Genomic DNA, 25,525 nt, shown 5'->3' with positions numbered 1-25,525 from the left:
AAACACATGACGTCACGCGTATAATCACTCTACGCTTCAGCAGTGGCGTATACTGGTTAAAGGGTTTGGGCTACCACTGACCCTATTATTACACAAAATATATTTTAAAATCCCTATAATAAAATTCCTTACCTATTTATGTGAATTCCAGGCGTCTTGATTGGGACGAAAATACGTTGATGACTTCGTCCTTGAAATTACAGTTGGGCCTCTTGCAAAGTTTCTGTAGAAATGACTTTTCAGTGGATATTAATGCCAAGCCGGATAAACGTTCTTGTGTATGAGTTGATCTACAGTAGGATTTTATTCTCTTCAACGCAGAAAATGTTCTTTCTACCGATGCTGACGTAGCTGGTATTGTCACAATTAATGTTGCCAATTTAAGGACTTCAGGAATAACTTGGTTCAGCTGGTTTTCATATATGGCAGATAATATTTCATGGATAGGTTTGTTCGAAAAATCAAAGACTTCTGCTGAATATATTACACTTAATTCATTTTTCAAACGTACTTGATCAAAGTGACTGTTATAGGATTGAAATAATTTGTTTAGTGCCTCATTCGGGAAGTTTTCTCTATAAGCAGAAAATTTTTGAGAATCTAGAAGATGTGTGAACTGAAGCTTTCCATAATCAGAAAATCTGTCAGTAATTTCCATGTGCATACGATCTAGTATGCTGTAGTACAGTTGCCTGTATTTCAATTCATCATCTCCTTTTCTTCGCTTTAACGGTGGTTCCATTGTATTGGCTGAAGAATTTTCATTTTCCATATTACTCCATATGGACGGAAACCCACTACGTCTGAACTCGGATATAGTATTTTTTTTTTTTTTTAACTTTGATACCTCTTGCAAGTAGTATGCTATGTCTAGACTTTTTGTCTGAAGAATATTGTAGAGCACATCTGTATGTGCGAACACTCTAGCATAGACTTCAAGAAGAAATATATTCTGAAACTGTGTGAAAAAATTCAAATATCCTTGAGCCTGCACATTTACAGCATCATCCCAGTTTTCTTCAGAGTCATTACAAATGATATTTTTAAAGAAAGCAGTCCGTTTTTCTCTGTATTCCTTTATTGTATTTACAAGCCGAGATGTAAAATTCAATCTAGTTGGTGCTACTTTTGGAAGTTTCTTGTTCATAAATTCCTTGAGTTTTCTGATCTTTTAGGAGATGATGAGAAAAATGCAGCTAAACCCGACAGTGTTTTGAAAAAAAAAATGCGGCATTCTGGAATGGATGAAGTAGTTTGTTGCAAAACTAAATTGAGAATATGGCTGTAACAATGGACAAATAGTGCTTGAGGATACTTTTCTTGAACTTTTGTTTTTAAGCCATTAATATTTCCCGCCATAACTGAAGCACCATCGTATGTCTGTGCAATTAACTTATTGCCGACATTGTATTCTGCTATAACACCTTCCACATGCTGAAACAAAGCAGCAGCAGTTTTGTCCGAACTGACATTTGTGAATCCTATAAACCGTTCTTGAACATTGGCAGTACTGTCGACGTCTCTTAAAACAGTGGACAATTGACTCTGATTAGAGCAGTCACTTGTTTCATCAACAACAATGGCCACAAAAGGTTTTATGTTCTTTATCATAACCCCACTTATAGCAAATATTAAGTCATTCTGAATTGCGAGAGAAGTACCACGAAATACTGTTGAACTCTCAAGATGATTGGCCAGTAAATGGTCAAATTCACTTAAGGAACTTAAATATTCAATATAATTTCCTATATTGTCTGATTCCACACTCTCGTTATGACCCCGAAAACCCAATTCTTGTTTTCCTAGAAAGCAGACTGCGTTAATAAGATGCAGTAAAATCTCCCGATTTTTTTTTTTTTTTTCACAAGAGCATTGTGTTGGTTGATGTGTAGAGCTTTTTGGTTATCTAGCTGTAAATCAATTCTTGTCTTCCCAAAGTTTGCAAAGTTCATGCTACTACAAATATGAGCTTTTGATTTGTCGTATTCTAGGACTGCCGTTCGAAGGGAGTTCATATTAGAAAACCCCTCTTTTGACCACACATTAGTTTCGCGGCTAAATAACAAACATGGCCAGCAAAATAGTTTATACAGTTTAGAAGTACCACACAACCAATTCCACTTACCATATGATGTTGAAGTGAAATGGCGTGTGTACTCTCGCTGTTTTTCTTTTACGTCCATGGACAAATTTAACTCAGGAGTTGGTCTTTCCATTTTCACAATTTCAACTTTCTCGTTGTTATGTACGACGGTTAAAAGGCACTTTTAATAAACCTTCTATTACACAGTCATTTTCAACAAAAACCTCTCCAGAAACTTGTTCTGCCATATTTTTCACAATATCACTTAATTGGGAAATTAAAAACTTAATAATTCACAATTAATATAACTCTTAGACACTCGAACAAATCACAGATTTAAAATAATGCACTGCAAGAACACAATCACATTCATGAGCTAGCGTACTAAGCGTATTGTTGCTTCGCGCCTGCGAAGAAACCGATCACGAGAGCGGTAACTCGACCGGCCTACACTGCACGATGGAAACAGAAGGGAGCGGGGGGGACGGGCAGCTGTGCGACAGGACAGCGTGCTCGGTACGGTCACAGGCTACCTCACGTAGCAAGCGGTTTCTCCAGCGATGCCGCCTTGACAACTTGTTTCTTTTCGAGAGCAGAGAGCGCATATAAATCTAACAATTACTTTAATTTTAATTACTATGGTAAAACTAATAATACAAAATTATTACATTATGTTATATTATAAACTTTTTCTTTCGTAATTTCCTTGGGCTACCGCCGGTAGCCCCGGTAGTCCGCAAAATACGCCCCTGCGCTTCAGTGTCCAAAATTTCATCGAAGAAATCAGAAGTATTGCGTAATCAAGTCAGCCGTGTTATTTCTAAAGTCATTCAATTCTGTACTCAGAAAAGATAAGATGATATACTTATTTCTGTAAGGTAACAATGCGTATTTTTTTAATTTGTTATTTTACGACACTTTATCAACTGTTGTGGTTATCTAGCGTCTGAATGAGATAATGATAATCAGAGCTAGGAAGTTGGTACCAAAACTGTCAAGTTGTGTGACCTTGCACTATATGTCTACCGAATGAAAAGTCTAATAGCGCAGCTCTCAATGTCAGTGCACCAGAACGACAAACATGTAGTACAGCCGGGTGGTAACCAAAAATGTTCTCCAATCGTCCACGGCCTTGAAACAAGAAAATAATAAACTAATAATATAAAAAAACAATAATTTATAATTGTAAACTTCGTAACTCCCAATCTAAAATAATTTGTCCATACATATAAAAGTAACATAACACAATTATGGTTGTAGCATCATTATACCAAATAACAATGAACATTGTCAATTTATCAAAAGAAATACTCCTTTTTGTTTATAAAAAATAAAAACAATATTTGTAGGCCTACTTTGAAAATATTCGTTCTACTGTACGTCACAAGACGTTACTGGAGCAAATCTGAAATATGATACAGTATTTCTTACTGTCATCAGGTGAACAACTACTTTATGAATCTAACAATGTACCTCGTATGTGGCACATAATATTAAACCCATAATTATTAAAAAAAAAAAAATAATTTCTATTATAATGAGAGCTAGGAAGTTCGTATCGTAATTCCGATGTTGAACCTGGACTGTAACGCAACCGAATGCATAGGAGCACGAGACGTCATCATTTGAGGCATTCAGAGCTAAAGTGGATCAAGGCCATGAAACGTAGTTTTGAGATAATAGGACTTAAAGTTAACTTGCTCTAGTGGATTATCTAATTTCACTAGCAATAATTTTATTGTTCCATTGTCAAATTGTAGATTTATAAAATATAAATAATTGTGATGTTAATTGATACAATTCTTTGGTAACTTGATCCACTATGGCTCAGAACATCGTGAACAAATAATCCGAGCCAAAAGTGACTGGTGTCACCTACCGGCGAATAATCTGAATTAAGACTTGATCCATTACTGCTCGGAAAAGATCCAACTTCAGATAATCAGAAAGTGAATTAAACTTGATTTATGAAAATTTGTGACTTGATTCACTTTAGCTCTGAACGCCTCATTAATGGTGAATAATCCGGGAAAAAATAAACAATGTTACAAACTCCTGTTTGCATAATTATAATAGATCGAATCATGCACCATATTAACATTACGTAAATCTATACTTACTTACTTACAAATGGCTTTTAAGGAACCCGAAGGTTCATTGCCGTCCTCACATAAGCCCGCCAGCGGTCCCTATCCTGTGCAAGATTAATCCAGTCTCTATCATCATACCCCACCTCCCTCAAATCCATTTTATACGTATTTTATCCATTTTTTACGTAAATCTATACTAATAATAAATCTGTAGCCGAAATTTTTCTGGTAATTTTCGATTTTCCAAAAATAATTGGTCCTAACATATATAATTAACCACCCTGAAACCGAAAATCCCTTTTTTGAAATTTTTGTTTGTCTGTCTGTCTGTCTGTCTGTCTGTCTGTCTGTCTGTATGTTTGTTACCTTTTCACGCGATAATGGCTGAACGGATTTCGATGAAAATTGGAATATAAATTAAGTTCCTTGTAGCTTAGATTTCAGGCTATATGGCATTCAAAATTCATTATTTAAAAGGGGGGTTATAAGGGGGGCTGAATTAAATCGAAATATCTCGCTTATTATTGATTTTTGTGAAAAATGTTACATAACAAAAGTTTCTTTAAAAATAATTTGCGATAAGTTTTATTCCTTGAAAAATTTTGATAGGACTGATATTTAATGAGATAAATGAGTTTTAAAATTAAAATAACTGCCATCTAAGGCCGTGTAATGAATTAAAAAACAAATGACTTCGTCTGTGAGGGGCCTTGGACAGCAACAATCGAAAGCTATGAAAGATAGCCTACAGACAATGTTTCTGTGCTTGTATGAAGTAATATCGGAAGCTAAATTAACCGATTTGTATAATTAATTATTATTTCACCATTGGAAAGTGTAGTTTCTCTAGATGGACATAATGCTGTAATGTTATTACAGTAACTTCTGATATAATATAATGTAATGTAATATAATATAATGTAATATAATATATAATGTAATATAATATATAATATAATATAATACAATACAATACAATACAATATAATATAATATGAAATGTGTGTTATTATTCGGTTGAGAAGCTTTTATCATCTAGTCTGCTGTCAAAAAATCTGAAAGTTAGAATTTATAAAACAGTTATATTACCGGTTGTTCTGTATGGTTGTGAAACTTGGACTCTCACTCTGAGAGAGAAACATAGGTTAAGGGTGTTTGAGAATAAGGTGCTTAGGAAAATATTTGGGGCTAAGCGGGATGAAGTTACAGGAGAATGGAGAAAGTTACACAACGCAGAACTGCACGCATTGTATTCTTCACCTGACATAATTGGGAACATTAAATCCAGTCGTTTGAGATGGGCAGGGCATGTAGCACGTATGGGCGAATCAGGAAATGCATATAGAGTGTTAGATGAGAGACCGGAGGGAAAAAGACCTTTGGGGAGGCCGAGACGTAGATGGGAGGATAATATTAAAATGGATTTGAGGGAGGTGGGATTGATGAAACTGGATTGATCTTGCACAGGATAGGGACCGATGGCGGGCTTATGTGAGGGCGGCAATGAACCTTCGGGTTCCTTTAAAGCCATTTGCAAGTAAGTAAGTATAGAATAATATAATATAATATAATATAATATAATATAATATAATATAATATAATATAATATAATATAATATAATATAATATAATATAAGTTATTTGAAGGGTTCAGTACCATAGTGGGCCAAACGCCATTTACTGAATACGTAGAAAACAAGGGTTAAAATTAAGTTATCATATTTCAATGGAAACCTATAACAAGTAAAATAAAATATACACATTAAATCTAAATGATGTCAATCTTCATTAAACTATGGTTGCATGTAATAAAAAATTAGAAACATGTTAAAGGAATTGTCATTGCACCAATGAGTGGTCTCTGGACCAAAATAATCGCATTTTAATTATTTGGTTGCAATTTAAATTAAGTAACATATTAAACGATTTATCCTTCTATCAAACACGAATTTTCCCTGGATAAAACGTCCTATTTTAATTATGTAATTACTTTATATTTATTTCTAACGGGTGCAGCGGAGCGCACGGGTACGGCTAGTAATACAATAATAACAGAATATCTCACTTTGTTCAGAACCTAAAATATTAATATAAATTAACAATAGTCCTCAAACTATTCACGAATGATAGTAAGCGTTGTTTGTCTGTAGCGAGCGGCAGCAGGGCGAGGCGCGGGTGATATCTATACTCCTCGCGGTTCTCAACTGAATCTATTGTTTTGTTACGAACTTCCTACCTATGCTGATAATGCCAGCGAAAAAAAGTTGAGGTCCAGCGTCGAAAGTTACCAACCATTTGCCGTTAATGGGTTAAAGGAAAAACGCCGGAAAAAATCTCAACCAGGTAACTAGTCACAACCAGGATTTGAACCAGGGCTCGTTGTTCCACTGTCAGGCATGCTAACAGTGCGTCTTACAGCAGTGTTAAATGGACACTATCGGACTACTAAATTCGAAATGAGAGTATATTTCATTAGGAGCAAAGGCATAAAATCTCAAAATAATAAAATAATTACGCATTATTAACAGACAAATCCAAAATTACTAGATATTATATAGAAGAAAATTTCAATCTTGCGCAAATTATATTACAAAGGCGTAGGGAAGAGTCGGGTAGTATCGGAAAGTGCGCTTCTTTCATCTACCACCATATGGTAGTACCTGAATGACATGTTTACGTTTCTCTATGCGACATCACAGAAACGTAACCATGTCAATCAGGTACTATCATCGTGTGGTAGATGAAAGAAACTCACTGTCCGATATTACACGATGTCCGATACTACTCGACTCTCCCCTACCTATGGTTTAAAGGTACCAACGAAATTTTGCAGAAAATTGTAAAATCCCTGAAATTAAAATTTAAGGAACACTAAAAATAAACTTAATTTTCTAATCTATCTAATATCAGATATTGGGGCATACTTTGAAGCCAGTTCCATAGTTACACATCTTGCTGAAATGTTGGCAAGATGTCGATATAAATCAGGAGTAGCCTAGATGTTAAGCCTCTACTTTTAATGCGGGACAAAACTAGTAGATTGTCTAGGTCATGATTATGCTTAGGGCATTTATTCCAGGAAAGTGTCACTCACTCACTCACTCACTCACTATCACTACAGTTGTTGTAGGAACTTGGCTGCTTTACAAATGTCATTCCAGATTTCCCTATCTTCAGCTTCTTTTTTCCCCATTTTCTGACACCGATTTTTCTTAAATAATTACACTCAATCCAACCAAGCATCTTGCACTTGGTCTACCTCTAGTCCTTCTTGGTTTATCTTCCAGCGCTTTTTTTGAGTCTCTTGACATTCTGCATTTCCAACCATTTTAAACTTCTCTTTTTAATTAGTGTGACTAGATCCATATTTGGAAGAAATCTTCAATTCTTTATTTGTTTTCACTCTCCACAAACCTCTGTCTTCAACAGATCCGAATGTTCCTTTTGATATCTTTATTTTCCATGTAGGCCTCTTAAACTGCAATTAATCTCTTTTATTGAGTACCCAGGCTCCACTAAATATAGTCGGCGCATTTCGAACTTGTGGATCAAGGTCAAGCAATGGACTGTATTTGCCACGTGTGCTCACCCTCAATCCTTGACCATTCTCCTCAACTAAAGTCAGTTCAGACAGCCGGAATTACCAGTTCACAGTTTTCAGTTCACTGACTCGTGCGTGGTTTGTACATATTTACGTGTCCTTGATCCGCCAATTCGAAATACGCTGAGTATATCATAAATTACAATAAAACCTATTCAGTCATAGTTTTCTGCCCAAGGGCAGGTCTTTCACTACAAACTCAGCATTCTCCAGAAGAGTACTGAACGAAGGAAGTGGAAGAAACTATTATATCGGTCGACTATGACAGCAGTGACATTTCAAGACAGGAAGAAACTACTGATAAAGCATCGAATGCGAAGACAAGCAAACAAAAGCGATCCCTGGGGAATTACCTTGTAGGAAATTATAAGTCGTCTAACCTTTGACAAGTGTGTGAATACTGGCTGCAAAACAAGCGCCATTGTCACGTTTATTTTACTACTAGCCGTACCCGTGCGCTCCGCTGCACCCGTTAGAAATAAATATAAAGTAATTACATAATTAAAATAGGACATTTGATCCAGGGAACATTCGTGTTTGATAGAAGGATAAATCGTTTATTATGTTACTTAATTTAAATTGTATTTAAAAAATTAAAATGCGATCATTTTGATCCAGAGACCACTCATATGGTCATAAAAATTATTTTAGGAAATACAGGAAACGAATGTACAGAATAGCCTATCAAGTTTTCTGTGTATAAGAAGCTATTTTAATCTTACCTGTCCTCAATTCACTCAGAAGTTACTGTAATAACATTATAGCATTATGTCCATCTAGAGAAACTACACTTTCCAATGGAGAATTAATAATTAATTATATAAATCTGTTAATTTAGCTTCCGATATTACTTCATACAAGCACAGAAACATTATCTGTAGGCTATCTTTCATAACTTTCGATTGTTGCTGTCCAAGGCCCCTTATAGACGAAGTCATTTGTTTTTTAATTCATTACACGGCCTTAGATGGCAGTTATTTTAATTTTAAAACTCATTTACCTCATTAAATATCAGTCCTATCAAAATTTTTCAAGGAATAAAACTTATCACAAATTATTTTTAAAGAAACTTTTGTTATGTAACATTTCTCACAAACATCAATAATAAGCGAGATATTTCGATTTATTTAATTCAGGCCCCCTTATAACCTCCCTTTTAAATAATGTATTTTGAATGCCATATAGCCTAAAATCTAAGTTACAACGAACTTAATTTATATTCCAATTTTCATCGAGATCCGTTCAGCCATTATCGCGTGAAAAGGTAACAAACATACAGACAGACAGACAGACATACAAACAAAAATTTCAAAAAAGCTATTTTCGGTTTCAGGGTGGTTAATTGTATATGTTAGGACCAATTATTTGTGGAAAATCGAAAATTACCAGAAAAATTTCGGCTACAGATTTATTATTAGTATAGATAACATTAATGCAGATAAGAAACAAGCGCTTGAGTACGTTACTGATCAAATCTAAATAGTCATAACACTCTTAGCTCTATATGGGGCTGATACGAAGGTGGAATAGGAAAATAATGTACAGTAATTTTTTTTCTGCGTTGGTATTGTGGCTGGGATGTTGACATTTCACCGAGATACAGCTTGAAATTTTCATTATAGACACAATTTGTTTTGCGTGTGCAACTCTAACGAGAGAAGCGTGAACTACGCAACAAAGATGGCGCGCATGTTACTGTAGTCAACTTGTGAAGAGCAGCGAAATGTTGTGCGATTTTTGTGGGCTAAAGGACATAACCAGAGTGAAATTCACAGGGACATGTTTGGGGAAAGACTGTATGGACCGTAGGAACATCTCCAGGTGGTGCGCATTCTCCGCAGACGGGCCTGAGAACCTTTGTGATTCGTCACGTTCCGGGCGGGCTCTATGAACAGAGTATACTGAAACTGGTACCACAATGGGATAAATGTTTTGAGAAACTTGGCGCCTATGTAGTCAGCAAAATGTCAGTACTATTCTAAATTTAGCAAAACAAAAAGCTATAAAAATATTACTTCATGAGGACAAATTTTTCAGCTAAATTTATAATTATGTGAGTACAATAAATTAAAAAAACTTAGCAAAAGTCGATAAGCCAAAAAAAAAAAAATAATAATAAGAAATAGGAAAGCTTTTAGAAAACTTTATAATTATATCAGTATAATTATAAATTTATCAAAATCTTGAAGCTAAAAATGTTGGTTACTAAGGGGAAAATTTTCACGAAAATTGAAAATTAAAAAAAAAAACTTCAAAAATGCTTAAGAAAGGGGAAAACTTTCAGCGAAAGTTATAATTATATCAGTAGAATTTGTTAAACTTAGCAAAATCAATGATTTAAAAATATTAGTTAATAAGGGCAAAATTTTCGCGAAAAGTAAAACTTGCGAAAATAAAAAATCCAGAAAAATTGCTTAGTAAGAGGAAAATGTTCAGATAAATTTATAATTATATCAATATAATTATAAAACTTTGAAAAGTCAATAGACTAAAACAATTCGTGATAAGGAGAAGGTTTTCCTCCGATTTAAAATGGTCAGAGAATGTTTCATCGCTCAGTAATTATAGATAAGCATTGTTTTTAATGAACAATTAAATAACAGTTTCTTCCTTATTATTGTACAGTAAACGGATTATCAACTGTCGTCAACTCAACAGTAATCTCATAGAGGTTTTGATTTATCTAGAGAAAATCAAAACTCGAGTGGGAGTTAATTGACTATTACACGATTAGAAGAAAGAATATAAAGATTAGAAGAAATAAAGTACCCTAATGCAATAAAATAGATATTAATTGATTTACTAAAATTCTAGTCCACTAATGTTACCTCCACCAAAATGTTTGAACGAAGCCGCCATTTTCAGTCGACTATCTATGCGGTAAACAAATTACGATCGCAAAGCATGTTTTGTAGTACAGTAAAGAATTTGCAGTTTTAAATGTTGACAAACAAAGAAACAAATGGTAGGAACACAGTCTAGTATATACAGTCACGAAGCTCAATACGTAGTAAATATGCATCCATGAATAGTTGCTAACCACGAGGATCGCTAATATCGCCTCATTACAGATAGTGCGAAGTAATACCTTGTTCCTAGCACCCTCACAACTCAAGCTTCATGACTGTATATACTAGACTGTGGTAGGAAGGTGATAAAAATAAACAAATGCTAGGGAAGCGATAAAATTAAACAAATGCTAGGGACGCGATAAAATTGTGCGATAAGCAGCCATGATTGGTTAAAAGACGTGCTTTCGTACCGTTTTATTGGTCAAAAGTAGTATGACTTAGTAAAAAGTGTAATAGTCATTAAGGGTGTTATTCATAGACATTTCGCTAGCCCGCGCTACGAGCGTGCTAAACTAGCCCCGGCTATCGACTGGTTACTTGTACAAGATTCATATCATATCATATCATATCATATCATATCATATCATATATCATATCATATCATATCATATCATATCATATCATATCATATCATATCATATCATATCATATCATATCATATCATATCATATCGCTAACACTGGTTTATGAATACGAAAAACGTTAGTTCGCTAATCATCCACCGGAAACCCGCGCTAAGAATGTCTATGAATACGGCCCTAAGAATCTATCCTCGAGACTAGTCTCATGTTTCACGTGGAACCGAAAGAGGGGAAGTGAAGAACCACAGGGCTCTGCAGTTGTTTATTTTAGTACTGGAAGCTCTAACATATTGCGCTAATCGCAACTGTTCATCAAATAGTTTCCCTCGAAATTATTCAAATTAACTTTACAGGGAGTTATTCCTGAAAGCTTAATTTGCATAATACACGCCACTGTACGTAACAGAAAACCACAATTTAAAGTCACACAGAGTTAGTGTGCACTCAAATGTTGGTTGCTTGACTGTTGTCAGCCCACTTTGAGGTCTGTGGATATAGAGGGAAAAATTGGATCGGTGTCGGGTAGAGTTCCCGGGTAGCTCAGTGGGAGAGCGTTGGTACGTTTAACCAAAGGTCCCTGGTTCGATACCCGGCCCCGGAACAATTTTTCCCTCGAAATTATTCAAATAGTTTCCTGTTCCAACCACTTGGGGCGCTAATGTAACGGTATGGTATACAAGTTTATATGTCCGTTGGGTGTCTAATTATAATCTCTCTGCACATGAGGCTGTGCATGGCAGACACATGTCCACAACTTAGGCATAATTTGAAGCCTTGTGATAATACGATGCTAATTGGTTTAGCAAAAAGAAAGGCGTTCGGAAGCGGTAGCAGCTACAGTGAGTTGATATTACCGCGTTTGTATTGAGAAACTGCATCAACCGGTGTTTGTGAGCGAAACGTGGACGCATATTAGCCTACAGAATTCATGCTCGCATATTCCTACGACGATCACTAGGACAGTAAAGCTACAGTTCTAATGTGAGGCGGTTTTATACGTACCAGTCGAGAAAAATTGAAGGGTTTTTGGAAAAACAACTTTAGTCCAAAAACATAAATTTTCAAGAGAAACAAAAAATTGTCTGGCATGAGTGTTGTTGATACTTCAGGGATTAAATCAATCATGCCATTTCTTGAGGTGTTGTAGAAACTTGGAAAAGCTGAAGTACATTTATAAGTTAAATTTCCTCATAGACTAGACTAGACTAGAAATGTTTAGTTTAAATGTAGTTCTGTTTATAAGTATGCATAAGGATGCAATTATTTGACTTATTTGAACTGTTGTATCAGTGAAGCGAGGTGAGTCAGTGAAGTTATGGTTTTACAGTGCAGTGAACAGTTCCGATCAGTGATAATTTATAGCGTCAATGAAATGTGTTCTATAGTGTCAGTGAAATGTGTTACAGAGTGTCGGTGAAATGTGTGCTAAAGTGTCAGTGAAATGCGTCATAGTGCCACTACAGGGAATGAGATGAGAGTAAAGTGAAAGACTATTGAAACTTATGTAAGACCTATACATAATTATGTAGGTTGTGTTGTAAAATTAGGTGTTTTATTTTATGTTTTATTATTATTGTGTTAAATTGTATTGTGTATTCTTATTGTATTGTGTATAAAATTGTATATGTGTTGTAAATTGTATTATGTATTGTAAATTTTATTGTGTATTGCTTATCATTTTATTGTGTATTGTTAATATTGTATATACCACTGCCACCGGGTGCTTGCCCACTTGCAGTGTAAATAATACATACATACATACATACATACATACATACATACATACATACATACATACATACATACATACATACATACATACATACATACATACATACATACATACATACATACATACATACATAGAAATGCATGTGTAAACGTAGGTAACTGTGGACAATGGTTGTTTTAAGAAAAAAATACTATGTTGTGACTGAAGTGTACCTCTCTATTAATCTTCTTTTTATTTATTATATCCTGCTTCTTCTCCTTTCGTTGCTTAAGTTTCTTTCAGGGGATTACTTCTGCACATGAAGATGGCTCCGTAACTAATATACCAATTCACGTGCTAAAGTATTTTTCTAGTATTTTTTTAGCTAGTATTTTTCTTACGTACTTATCACAACAATTGTTACAAATCACGCCGCTCTTGTAAATTCTTCAAGACTGTACATTAGGATGCATATTTAAACTATAATCAAGTTCCCAAAGTCGTATGATTTGTAACAATTTTTGTGATAAGTGCGTAAGAATAATATAGTTTTTAGTTAAAAATTGAAAAACAAAATCTGTGCAAAGTAATTAACAATACATTTTAAAATAATTTCGAGAGAAAAATTGTTCCGGGGCCGGGTATCAAACCCGGGATCTTTGGTTAAACGTATCAACGCTCTACCAACTGAGCTACCCGGGAACTCTACCAGACATCGATCCAATTTCTCACTTTCTATCCACAGACCTCAAAGTGGGCTGACAACCATCAAGCAACCAACACTGAGTGCACACTAACTCTGTGTGACTTAAAGGTCCCGGGTTCGATACTCGGCCCCGGAACAATTTTTCCCTCGAAATTATTGAAATCAACTTTACAGGGAGTTATACCCGAAAGCATGATTTGCAACACATTTTTAGTTTCAGAATCACTAGCCAATTAAAGAAATGATACTTCTGAATAGTTCATTCTCTATTTGTAATATTCTTTTAGCCTTAAAACTAAAGAACAAAGGTAAGGACATTTTACTAACAACTTCAAATTAGTATAACTCTGAAAATATTGAGATTAGGACAAATGTTTATATGACATTTTTTTCTCAGAATGTCTTCGAAAATAAGCTCCGTAAGTGGCGATAAATCCTCGTGAATCACCCTATATTTATATGCGTTGCAAAGAATCTAAAGAAAAAAATATAATATTTCATCCAAATCAGCGCCCTGCTTATAAATTCTGTAGTGCACGGGAAAAGTGGCACAAGTAAAAAATGTTAATTTTATAGGAGAAGGAAAAAAACTGTCTCCACACTGGTTTATGTCGATTTGATTTTCTTCTGTATGAATTATTGTAATGAGAGAAACACTTATGTCTCTTTTTCCAAGCGAACAGATATTCCGTAAGTTGTCAATAAGTTAATAAAAGCAGTTTGTGGAAACTGACTTATGCCACTTTTCCCAAGCATTGCAGATTTAGGTGTTTAAATTTATTCTTCAAACCCTACAACTCGCCGTAGATTTGATTAAAATAACGCGTTCCCCGTCGCAATCTTCCATTCTTAGTATGATGGGCGTAAAAAAGGTAGATTCCATAAAAATCTTGAGTCTTTTACATCGTAGTTAATTCCTTTTATAGTCCGTATTATGAGAAGCAAAATTCTGAAAAATATGACATGTCATCAAAATCCACGCCCTGCTTATAAATTAGGTGTTTAAATCCATTCTTCTAACCCTACAACTCGCCGTAGATTTGATTAAAATAACCCGTTTTCCTTCGCAATCTTTCATTCTTAGTATGATGGGCGTAAAAAAGGGTAAATTCCATAAAAATCTTGAGTCTTTTACATCATCATAGTTAATTCTTTTTATAGCCCATATTATGAGAAGCAAAATTATGAAAAAAAAAAAAATGACATGTCATCAAAATCCGAGCCCTACTTATAAATTAAGTGTTTAAATCTACTCTTCAAACCCTACAACTCGCCGTAGATTTGATTAAAATAACGCGTTTCCCTTCGCAATCTTTCATTCTTAGTATGATGGGCGTTAAAAAGGTTGATTCCATAAAAATCTTGAGTCTTTTAATTCATCATAGTTAATTCCATTTATAGTCCGTATTATGAGAAGCAAAATTCTGAAAAAAATATGACGTCATCAAAATCCGCGCCCTACTTATAAATTAGGTGTTTAAATCTACTCTTCAAACCCTACAACTCGCTTTAGATTCGATTAAAATAACGCGTTTCCCTTAGTAATCTTCCATTCTTAGTATGATGGGCGTAAAAAAGGTAGATTCCATAAAAATCTTGAGTCTTTTACATCGTAGTTAATTCCTTTTATAGTCCGTATTATGAGAAGCAAAATTCTGAAAAAAAAAAAAAAATGACATGTCATCAAAATCCGCGCCCTACTTATAAATTAGGTGTTTAAATCTACTCTTCAAACCCTACAACTCGCCGTAGATTTGATTAAAATAACGCGTTTCCCTTCGCAATCTTTCATTCTTAGTATGATGGGCGTAAAAAAGGTAAATTCCATAAAAATCTTGAGTCCTTTACATCATCATAGTTAATTCTTTTTATAGTCCGTATTATGAGGAAGCAAAATTCTGAAAAATTGTGACATGTTTACTTAAGAGAATACAGCTTTGAAGCTTATTCTTTAACGTCAAGGTTGTAGTACGCATTCTGTTGAATACGGCCAACCCTGGCCTTTGAAACTTCTTTCCGATTCTTCCAGTCCTCGACAATGGGACAAAAGTAAGTGGACATTCATTCTATTGCTGGGGAACCTTAGCCTTGGGAACAGTATATGCGGCGGACGTGATTGCACATTGTCTATAAAAATGAAGGGTCGCCATTTTGTTATTGTGTCGTCACGACTGTGAATCTGAGCGTCTCATTCATATGTAAAGCCAGCCTTGGGCTCTGTGCAGATTGCGAGGTACTGATTGCGGCCTAATGAGGGCGCCCGATTTCGTGTTTCAAGAATTGTCGCTAATTTCCTTTCTGCGACTTGCTGTACTCGAGGACACTTTTCGTAATTGTCTTTTTCCTTTTTTCTTTGTCATGTCTTTTATTTTATCCTTGCTGCTAACTCAGTGGCGGAACTGTTTCAGTGTTATTTTATTGTTATTATAATTGCTAGCTGAGTGGAAATACGACACTGGTACATTAGACTCATTAGAGCTTGCTGGGTTTTCGAGGTCCTGTCCGAAACGAATTCCTCTTGCTTTGCTCCATTATACAGTATGTTTCTGAACTCTACGCACAAACTTCAAGAGCATATTCGGAGGAAGTACCTGAAGATTTCGAGATAAGGAATTAATGACCACCGCAGCTCTTGGAGTTATTACTCGACCAAGCCCAGTGAAGTCCTGCAGCCCGGAGCCGTGGCGCTACTGCTCCTGCGTTAGTAATACCGCATCGCGATAGTTCACATTACGCCCACGGCTCCACTCGCTTTGGTCGAGTAATATAGGGGTTTATTTGTTGGTAAACAAAACCCTGTCTTACAACTACATCATTACTACCTACCATTTCTTTCTTTGTTTGCCAACATTTCAAACTCCAAATTCTTTACAGCACTAAAGGCTGTGTGATGTATTTTGTCTCACTGTGAAAAGAGAGAGAAAGGAGATATGTGTTACTTCGTCTGTGTTGTTATGACGATGGGGGGAGTGGAGCGGTGCCGTCCATCCATCCAGTGGCGGAAGGGACTAGTTGATACATTCTGTAGCGCAAAATAAAATAACAAAATATCTCTGTTCGTACTGTGTAGTTCCGTCACTGAGCTTGTCTTTCAAGTAACTGAGTTCCGGCAGCCTGTACAATAACAAGATTTTGAAAGGAATCCTGAAAATTTACAACCCTCCTATAATCTCCACCCTCATTTGAAGGGACTTGGTTTTATTGCTACTGAGACAAGATAAACCTTACCAGGTATATAAACATGCTTTGCGATCGTCATTTGTTTCCCGCATAGACAATGAACTGAAAATGGCGACTCCGTTAAAACGTTTTTGTGAAGTTAACATTATTGAAATAGAATTCTAGTAAGTCAATTAATATTTTATCTTATTAGAGTACTTTATTTATTCTAATCTTTGTGTACTTTCTTCTAATCGTGTAATAGTCATTAAATCCCACTCGAGTTTTAATTCTCTCTAGATAAATCAAAACCTCTAGTGAGATTACTGTTGATAAAATAATAATAAAACAATAATAATAATAATAATAATAATAATAATACTGAAAATGCGTACGAATGACCACTCATTTATTTTATACGTATGTAATAGTCGAAGTTTAATGCCAAATTAATAAAATTCCTCTTCCCGTGGATTTACGAACTGACCGTATGGCGCTCTTCAGTTCTCATTCCACCTTCCCGTGAAATCGATCGTTTATTTACGTGCAAGAACTTCGTTCAGCGAATAAAAGAACTGGAACTTTGTGAAAATGGCACCTGAGCTTTCATAATTAACGTTGCAAGAAATTTCAAGTTGCCGGTTAACGCGCATTTGAAATATTCGTAAATTTAATAAATAAAAATTCAAGGACAACCTCCTTGAAGTAGGACATACACATTTGACAGTTAAGACTGAGAATTAACCAGACATACGAGTTACATGTCACAATATACTTCAGACGGAAACGTTATCGTGGAAAACAGACTTCCGCATTTTGGTAAACAGTATGCCCCGACACGTGATTTTGAAACGGATGGGAATTTTTACATAAGTGTGAATTCAGGAGGAATATTATACAGGTGTTAAAAAAGTGTCCATTATTTTAAGAGGTAATAGTATGCATCAAAACAAGAAAATATTGTCTAATAAACATGGGTCTACAACACATAATTTCTGAGCTCTGAACACTTGATCATAGGAAGTGACGTCCATTCATGGCAATGCATTCCTCTGTCCTACAATACAGCAGACTACCAGATAATCATACCGTAGTTGACATCCCTGGCATGGAATAATGATACGTGGCAAGGAATACTGAAAACAAAAGTCTGGTTGCGGATATGAGCGGGTTCAGCAGAAATGGTGTTGTGAATTTTCGTAATTAGCGTGTGTGGGCTGATGAAAATCCCCATGCAGTTGAAGAAACAAGGCATCAGCACCGATTCTCAATCAACGTATGGGCAGGCGTTCTTGGTGATAGATTAATAGGTCCATACGTGCTACCACAGAGATTAACTGGGGATCGTTATCAAGATTTTGTTATTAACGTATTAAAACAAATTTCAAAGAGTGCGTGATTCCTTACGTCGAGGGGCAGAGGAATGCATTGCCATGAATGGACGTCACATTGAGCACCTCCTATGAACAAGTGTTGAGATCTCAGAAAGTATGTGTTGTAGTACCCATGTTTATTAGACATTATTTTCTTGTTTTGATGCATACTAGCACCTCCTAAAATATTGAATACTTTTTTTTAACACTCTGTATATTTTAGGAGGTATTAGACTAGATGGCAGTTCGGAAGGCGGTCGGCTTCTACATGCGCCGTAGCATTTCTGATATGTGACGTCACAAGCTTGTACAGTAGAACCAATCAGAATCAGTCTATAACAAGTACTTCCATAGTTCGTTTGTTCACATGTGAGTGTTTTAATACATTGAATAAGTAAAACTAACATTTACTGTGTGTGTAAGATAAATAAATGGAAGAAGAGACTGTAAAAAGACAAGTATTGCACAGGCAGACTCGGAAAATAGTGTTTAAGGTATATCATTATTTTAAAAACTTTGACGAGCAGAACGCTGCCGGCCATCTTGATACTGGCTGCAGTGTTGCCAATGCGCAAGAAACGACTGCAGAAGCATGTGGTGTGGGATTGAGAATCGTGCAAAGAATGTTATTAGTGAAGGAAAGAGTTTATGTTTGGTGTCATGCTTACAGTAATCAACGGCTATTTTTGATAATTTAAATTCTCTCCTGCGCTATTTGTATTACACGTGCGCGTGAAGTACGATGTGGCAATGTTGTACGTTGCCTTGCTCTATCTGTCTCTCTCGACGCAAACGCTTGCAGACTACCGCCGTCCCAATTGCCGTCGACTCTAGTAGTGCTTGTTCTGAGTACCTGTTAAAGTTCAAATAAACATGCGTCCAATTTTCAATGGTTGTGGAGATACAGCTGTTTAATTATATGTTTGGGGTTTTGAAGTGTAACAAAACTCTGTGACGGATGTTTTAAGAGGATTTTGCGTGTTGTTGCTAAGGGACGGTATATGTTGCTATTTCATCGCGTAAATAAAGTTCGTGTTTGAAGTTTTCCACCAATTTACACAAATTGGTGCATAAATTAGTTGGTGTGGGGCTGCTACTAAGCAGTGCATCATGTGTGTAGTGTTGTGATGTTACACAGTCGAAACCAGTGAGAGAAGTAATTGCAATGATGAGAAGCTTTTTGGTATAAAGATGGCGAAATTAGGGGCTCAACGAATTGGAGCGTGGTGTGAAAGAAAATTGAAAATTAACCGCCAATAGAGAACAAAAATTAGAAACAGTACACTAAAAGGAATACGAGAATGCAGAGGAAGGAAAAAAGGCATTTCCTAACTTCTCGTCACAAGTTCAGTTACAAAGTATATATGATTTAGTGAATGTTACTTCGATCAACAAACACCTACGATGGCAATTCCAGATCCAATTGATGTGAATGACTTGGAATTAAACACCGTATAAAGATTCTAAATTAAATAAGTGTTCCTAATATATTATTTAGAAAACTGTTTATAAATTGTCATTTATGTTTACATGCTTAATTTTTCATGTCTTCTTTCAGCTATCATAAACTTATGGTTTCATTTTTAAATAATTCTTAGGAGTATTGAGTGTAGGAGTGTTAAATTTGACTATAATTTATCGTCCCTCACTGCATAACCACTTATAAAGTGTACTACGGTACATATTTATTCATATTCATACAGCTTAAGTCTCTGTATGCTGAGTAACTTTCGGTGTTGGACCCCGGACTCATTTCACCGGCATTATCACCTTCATCTCATTCAGACGCTAAATAACCTTAGATGTTGATAAAGCGTCGTAAAATAACCTACTAAAAATAAAAAAGTCTCTGTAGATTGTGGCACGTAAGAAAATTGTGCTGTCTCTACGCTACATGGTCTCTAGGAAGGAGAAAGCAGCTTGGAATAGATTTGTTGTAGTGGTTTGGGGTTTCCTGGACAATCATAAGGACGAAAACTATGTGCATTTGGCTGAGACTCTGGTAAGGAAGTACTGCATAATGGGCTGCAGGAGTCCCTCGAAGTCCATATCCTGGATGCTCACATTGGTCAATTCAAGGGGAATATGGGAATATATTCGGAGGAGCAAGATGAGCGTTTCCATCTGAATACAGTGGACTTCACACGCCGCTAGCAAAGACAGTACAATGGGAACATGAGATTGATTGATTGATTGTTTATTCTATACATGACCATATACATGGATGTACACGTCAATTACATGGTAAATAAAAACACATAATAAATAATATAATATAAATAATATAATCAAGTAATATTACATATATCATAATTTGTAATTTAAGAATTCTTTACTGAATAAAACTTAGATCAGTTAAAATCTGTTTAATTTCTACTTTAAATTTTGTTTAAGGTAAAGTTTGTATCTGCAATAGTAATTTATTAAAAAATACAATGCCAGTATAGGCAGGCGATTACATTTGGGGGCTAATTCGTGAAAGTAATGTTTTGTATAAACTTAAATCTCGAAAAACCACTCATTTCTAATATATTGTATTAGTTTTGTATAAGTTGAGTGAAAATACGTTCTAATTACGATTCACATGTTGTTTTTCTGACTTCAGTCACCTATCTTACAGTCGAATTAGGTGAATTACAAAAAACCATTGTCCCGATCACAAAACCAAAGTTTGAGATGAATAATACATACCTTCTATACTTTTTAGGGATAAACAATTAGAAAATATCACTCATTACCCAGATACAAAAATCATGAATGAATGAATGAAGTGCATTTATTGATGCATGATAAATTATACAAACTCTTGTACACAAGATCCTTCGCACGAGCCCGTACGGCCATTCGTGCTATAACTATGCGCAGTTTGAATCTTCAAAACGAACATAATACCTACTAATAATAAAATAGTAAAACAACAGTTATTATTATTACTACTGTTATCATTAATTATGACACTTAAAACTAATCTAACTTCGTACCAAATTTCACAAAAAATAACAAAAATAAAATAAATGTAAGATATGAAAGAAAAAAAAAAACACAGTGAAACAATTCAATTCAATTCCTTATTGAAACTGCAATAAATAATCCAAATAACAAATATAAAGGTAATACATAAAAAACATATAGGCCTACACACAATAAAAAAAAACAAATAGAAAAAAAAACACAATAAATAGAAAAAGAACACCCTCAGCTGTCGAACTTTTGCCATAAATTATGTTACATAGTGTAATGCTAGCGAGATGAGTCTAGAGTCCAACATCAAAAGTTACTCAGCATTTGCTCTCAATGGGTTGAGGGGGAAAAACCCCGGACAAAACCTCAATCAGATAACTTTTTCCCAATCAGGATTTGAACCCGGGCTCGCTAGTTTCATGGTCAGACGTGCTAACCGTTACTACACAGTGGTGGACAAGCTGTCATCTTAAACATGTATTATACAGTACTGCGTGAGCTCCATGAAACAAATACAGGTTCACGAAATTATATGTAATAAGAAGCATTAAGATGAAGTTTGAGACGAGAGATGTGCTCGCTGAGGACAAGGTCGCTGTGTTGTCTCGCCTCCAGCCACGCTATTTCTGAATGCAAACGAGATATCTGAGCAGTTGTTTGTATGAAGGATGCAAAACAGCATTGTTTTCACTTGAATAGCACAAATATTCTGCATTAATCTGTTTTATTCAGAAAGAATACGGAAGGACAAACAACAACAATAACAACAACAACAACAACAGCGACAACAGTACCATACTCCTATTCTGAAAGTATAGAACTTTGCTTGGCTTGGTTTGGTTTGGCTTGCCTTGGATTTCGTGGGTCGGAAACGAAACAGAGTAAATTAGAAGTTTGTTTTGCTTTTCTTTTATTTTTGTATGAAAAACTATAGGTCTACACTTGCCCCGTCTGCGACTTAATAAGATCCAGGCGGCTCTGTTTTGATCCCCTGCCATGTCATATGGAAGTTATGAACAAAGGAAACATTGCGGAGGGATTTTTTTTTTTTCGTGGTACTGCCGTTTCCCTTATTTCATCTCTCATCTGTAATAGCTGAAAATAGACTGGGGTGAAGTTTTAGAGTAGTAGGGTTTTCTCCACACTTCTACTCCAAATTATCTTCGTTCCCGGTTTAACTACTTATCCTCCAATCACAATCTAAACACCAGGTCACAGGAGAGCCAAACCCTAGCAATTCCTGCCCATAGAACATCCCACTATTCATCCTCGTTTACTGTCTCAGTCCCCCGTGAATGGAATTCTCTACCTCAGAAGATAAGGGGCTGCCAGACAATAACCACTTTCAAGAAAAGGCTAAACGATTTCTTATGGGCGCAGTAAAATTGAAGTTATAATTGTGATTGAGTTTAATAATTTAATTTAATTTCGGTATGACTATTATTATTATTATTATTATTATATTATTACATAATTATTTTATTGTTGTTATGAAGATAAAAAGAATTGTCATTGTATTATATTGATTATATATTATATTATATTGTATTGTAGTATTGTATTGTATTAATCATGTTATATTCGTAGCAATGTAGTAATTTTCTATCATACTGGTTGAGTGGAAGAGAAGGCCGAATGGCCTTAACTCTGCCAGTTAAAATAAAACATTATTATTATTATTATTATTATTATTATTATTATTATTATTATTATTATTATTATTAAAATAAAGACTAGGGCAGGGAGGAGAACACAATGTTCCCGCGCGGGCACTGTGTACACCACCTCTTCATTTCTCCCTCCACAAATACTTTACCTGTCTGCATATACGTACTAGAGTGCTGTAGAACAGCGCTTAGAACCGGTTTATATTCGACCGTCGAACAACCAGCGAGGTTGAACATACGACCGAATATCCGATTTTCAAGCGGGTGCGCCTAATGTTTTGCAGGGTAGACAACACCAGACGCACTTCACCATACAAGAACTCTGATGACATTTACTGACTACACAAATGGAGTAACAATTGAAGGAAATTTACTTTTCCTAATTTAAAAATAAAGCGTTAGCTTGAAATAGGTCTGTAATATATTGGACACTTTGGTACATTTATCTTCACAACTAATATATAAATCAATTGTCCACACCTGTGGAGTAACGGTTAGAGCGTCTGGCCGCGAAACAAGGTGGCCCGGGTTCGATTCTCGGTCGGGGCAAGTTATCCGGTTGAGGTTTTTTCGGGGTTTTCCCTCAACCCAATATGAGCAAATGCTGGGTAACTTTCGGTGCTGGACTCCGGCATTATCACCTTCATCTCATTCAGACGCTAAATAACCTAAGATGTTGATAAAGCGTCGTAAAATAACCTACTATAAATCAATTAATGGACACCGATAACAACAAAGGAAATAAGCGTAATGTATAAATAAAACCTGACATGTAAATAAATGCAAGAACAAAATAAATTATATTGTATTTTTTGTCATTGTTTGTATCAAAGTACAGAGGTGAATGAAATTTCTCTGATATAAATAATATAAAAGAAAATTGTTACAGAAACTGGATTAATTTTGCTCAGGATAGGGATTGATGACGGGCTTATGTGAGGGCGGCAATGAACCTCCGAGTTCTCTAAAAGTCATTTGTAAGTATTGTTATTATTATGTTACGGTATATTTATTAATATTATACTATGTTCTAACAGAACATATTCATGAATATCCTTATGAAATCTTTGAAACGTAATTTTTTCACAGCCACTCAGTTTTAAACAAACAAGAAGTTAAATTCAATATTGTGTCGGCTTAATTTTATTACAAGGTCGGTACTAGGCGGTAGGTCTCTCTGTACTAAAAATAGCATTGTTATAATTCGTACGTGCCGCAACACCAAGCACAGGGATTATATTGAAGGAGGGGTAGGAGGACTATGATGCCGATGTAGATTTTGTTACTCTGACAGTGAAAAATTAGAGAAGGGAAAACGATTATAAATTTAAAAACTACTCAAATATGTTTTTTTATCAAGTTCAAAGGGAGGGTTGAAATCTTGTAACCCCATTCCCTTGCGTACGCCCCTGTTGCCGCCTGACAATCGAAACCAGTGTGTGACAGCCGTTTGCACCTATCTGTTGATCTCACGGTATGAGAAATATCACAATTCGCGTGGGGAAAAATAGCTCGACAAAATTGCTGTGTCTGTTTCAATAAATCTTTCCATGAAGTTGTGTTTTCTTTCTGTAAACGGCGCTAGGAAAACTGATTTTCTTGGGGCCCTCGTAATTGCATTCGAGTGGCCAAACTTTGTATAAGCATTTGTTTTGGCTTTATTAACATGGTGGAAGAAAAAAATAACTTTTTTATCTGCCCTGGTGAGAATGTTTCCTTGATTAGATAGTCTGAATAACACCAAGAATAAGTTCATTAAATCTATATCGACGGGCCAGTGCAGAAGGAAAACAACTCAAAATTTAAAGTTAGCCTATAGGGTGCTATGCAAAGACATTTCGCTAGCCCGCGCTACGAGCGTGCTAAACTAGCCCCGGCTATCGACTGATTACTTGTAGGCCTACAGGATTCATATCATATCATATCACTAACACTGGTTTATGAATACGAAATACGTTAGTTCGCTGATCATCCGCCGGAAGCCCGCGCTAAGAATGTCTATGACTATGGCCCTAATTTTCTTGTTGATGTGAACAATCCAAAGATCATTGAAATTACTCAAAATTCAGTTAATGATGTTTCATATCTATACTATAAGCTCCACTTAGAGTGATGTTAATTAGAATTTTGAGATCAACATGAAACTTTAAATCTCAAAACTTTAAATTTTGAGTTGTATCCTTTTTGAACTGGTCCGTCTATATAACAAGCAGAATAGTTAAGAGAATGTCAAAATAAATTCAACTACCTAATGAAATAAAATATGCAGGCACTAGAGGTGTTAAATTTGTTTTTATCGGTTTTTGCCATTTTTCTCATAATTTGTCGCTTTGACTTACAGGCCAGTTTGGAATATCCTCTTCATTTACTTTGAGGGTTAATAAAAGCGAATAGAAAAAACGATGGTTGTAGATAAAACCTAGGTGCTTTCATTCATTCATTTAGTGTTCTGCCCAAGCGCAGGTCTTTCACTGCAAACCCAGATTTCTCCAATTTTTCCTATTTTCTACCTTCCTTTTCGTTTCCTCATATGATAATATATCTTAATGTCGTCTATGATCTGATATCTTCTTCTACCCCGCACTCTTATCACGTTCACCATTCCTTCCAGCACATCCTTCAGTATGCAGTTTCTTCTCATCCAGTGACCAAACCAATTTCTTTTCCTCTTCCTGATCAGTTTCAGCATCATTCTTTCTTCGCACACTCTTTCAAAAACAGCTTCATTTCTTATTCTGTCT

The 25,525-nt window shown here is 35.4% G+C and overlaps 1 protein-coding gene across 1 annotated transcript in view; it reads left to right on the top strand.

The window, feature by feature from the left end:
• Pdp1 (PAR-domain protein 1) overlaps positions 1-25,525 on the top strand; it is a 588,948-nt gene that overhangs the window by 188,122 nt on the left and 375,301 nt on the right. The gene's annotated exons all lie outside the window — the stretch shown is intronic.

This window comes from Periplaneta americana, chromosome 6, assembly GCF_040183065.1.
Source record: "Periplaneta americana isolate PAMFEO1 chromosome 6, P.americana_PAMFEO1_priV1, whole genome shotgun sequence".
NCBI classification, from domain to species: Eukaryota; Metazoa; Arthropoda; class Insecta; order Blattodea; family Blattidae; genus Periplaneta; species Periplaneta americana.
The sequence above is the reverse complement of the archived record's forward strand: the minus strand, read 5'-3'. Positions and strand labels throughout refer to the sequence as shown.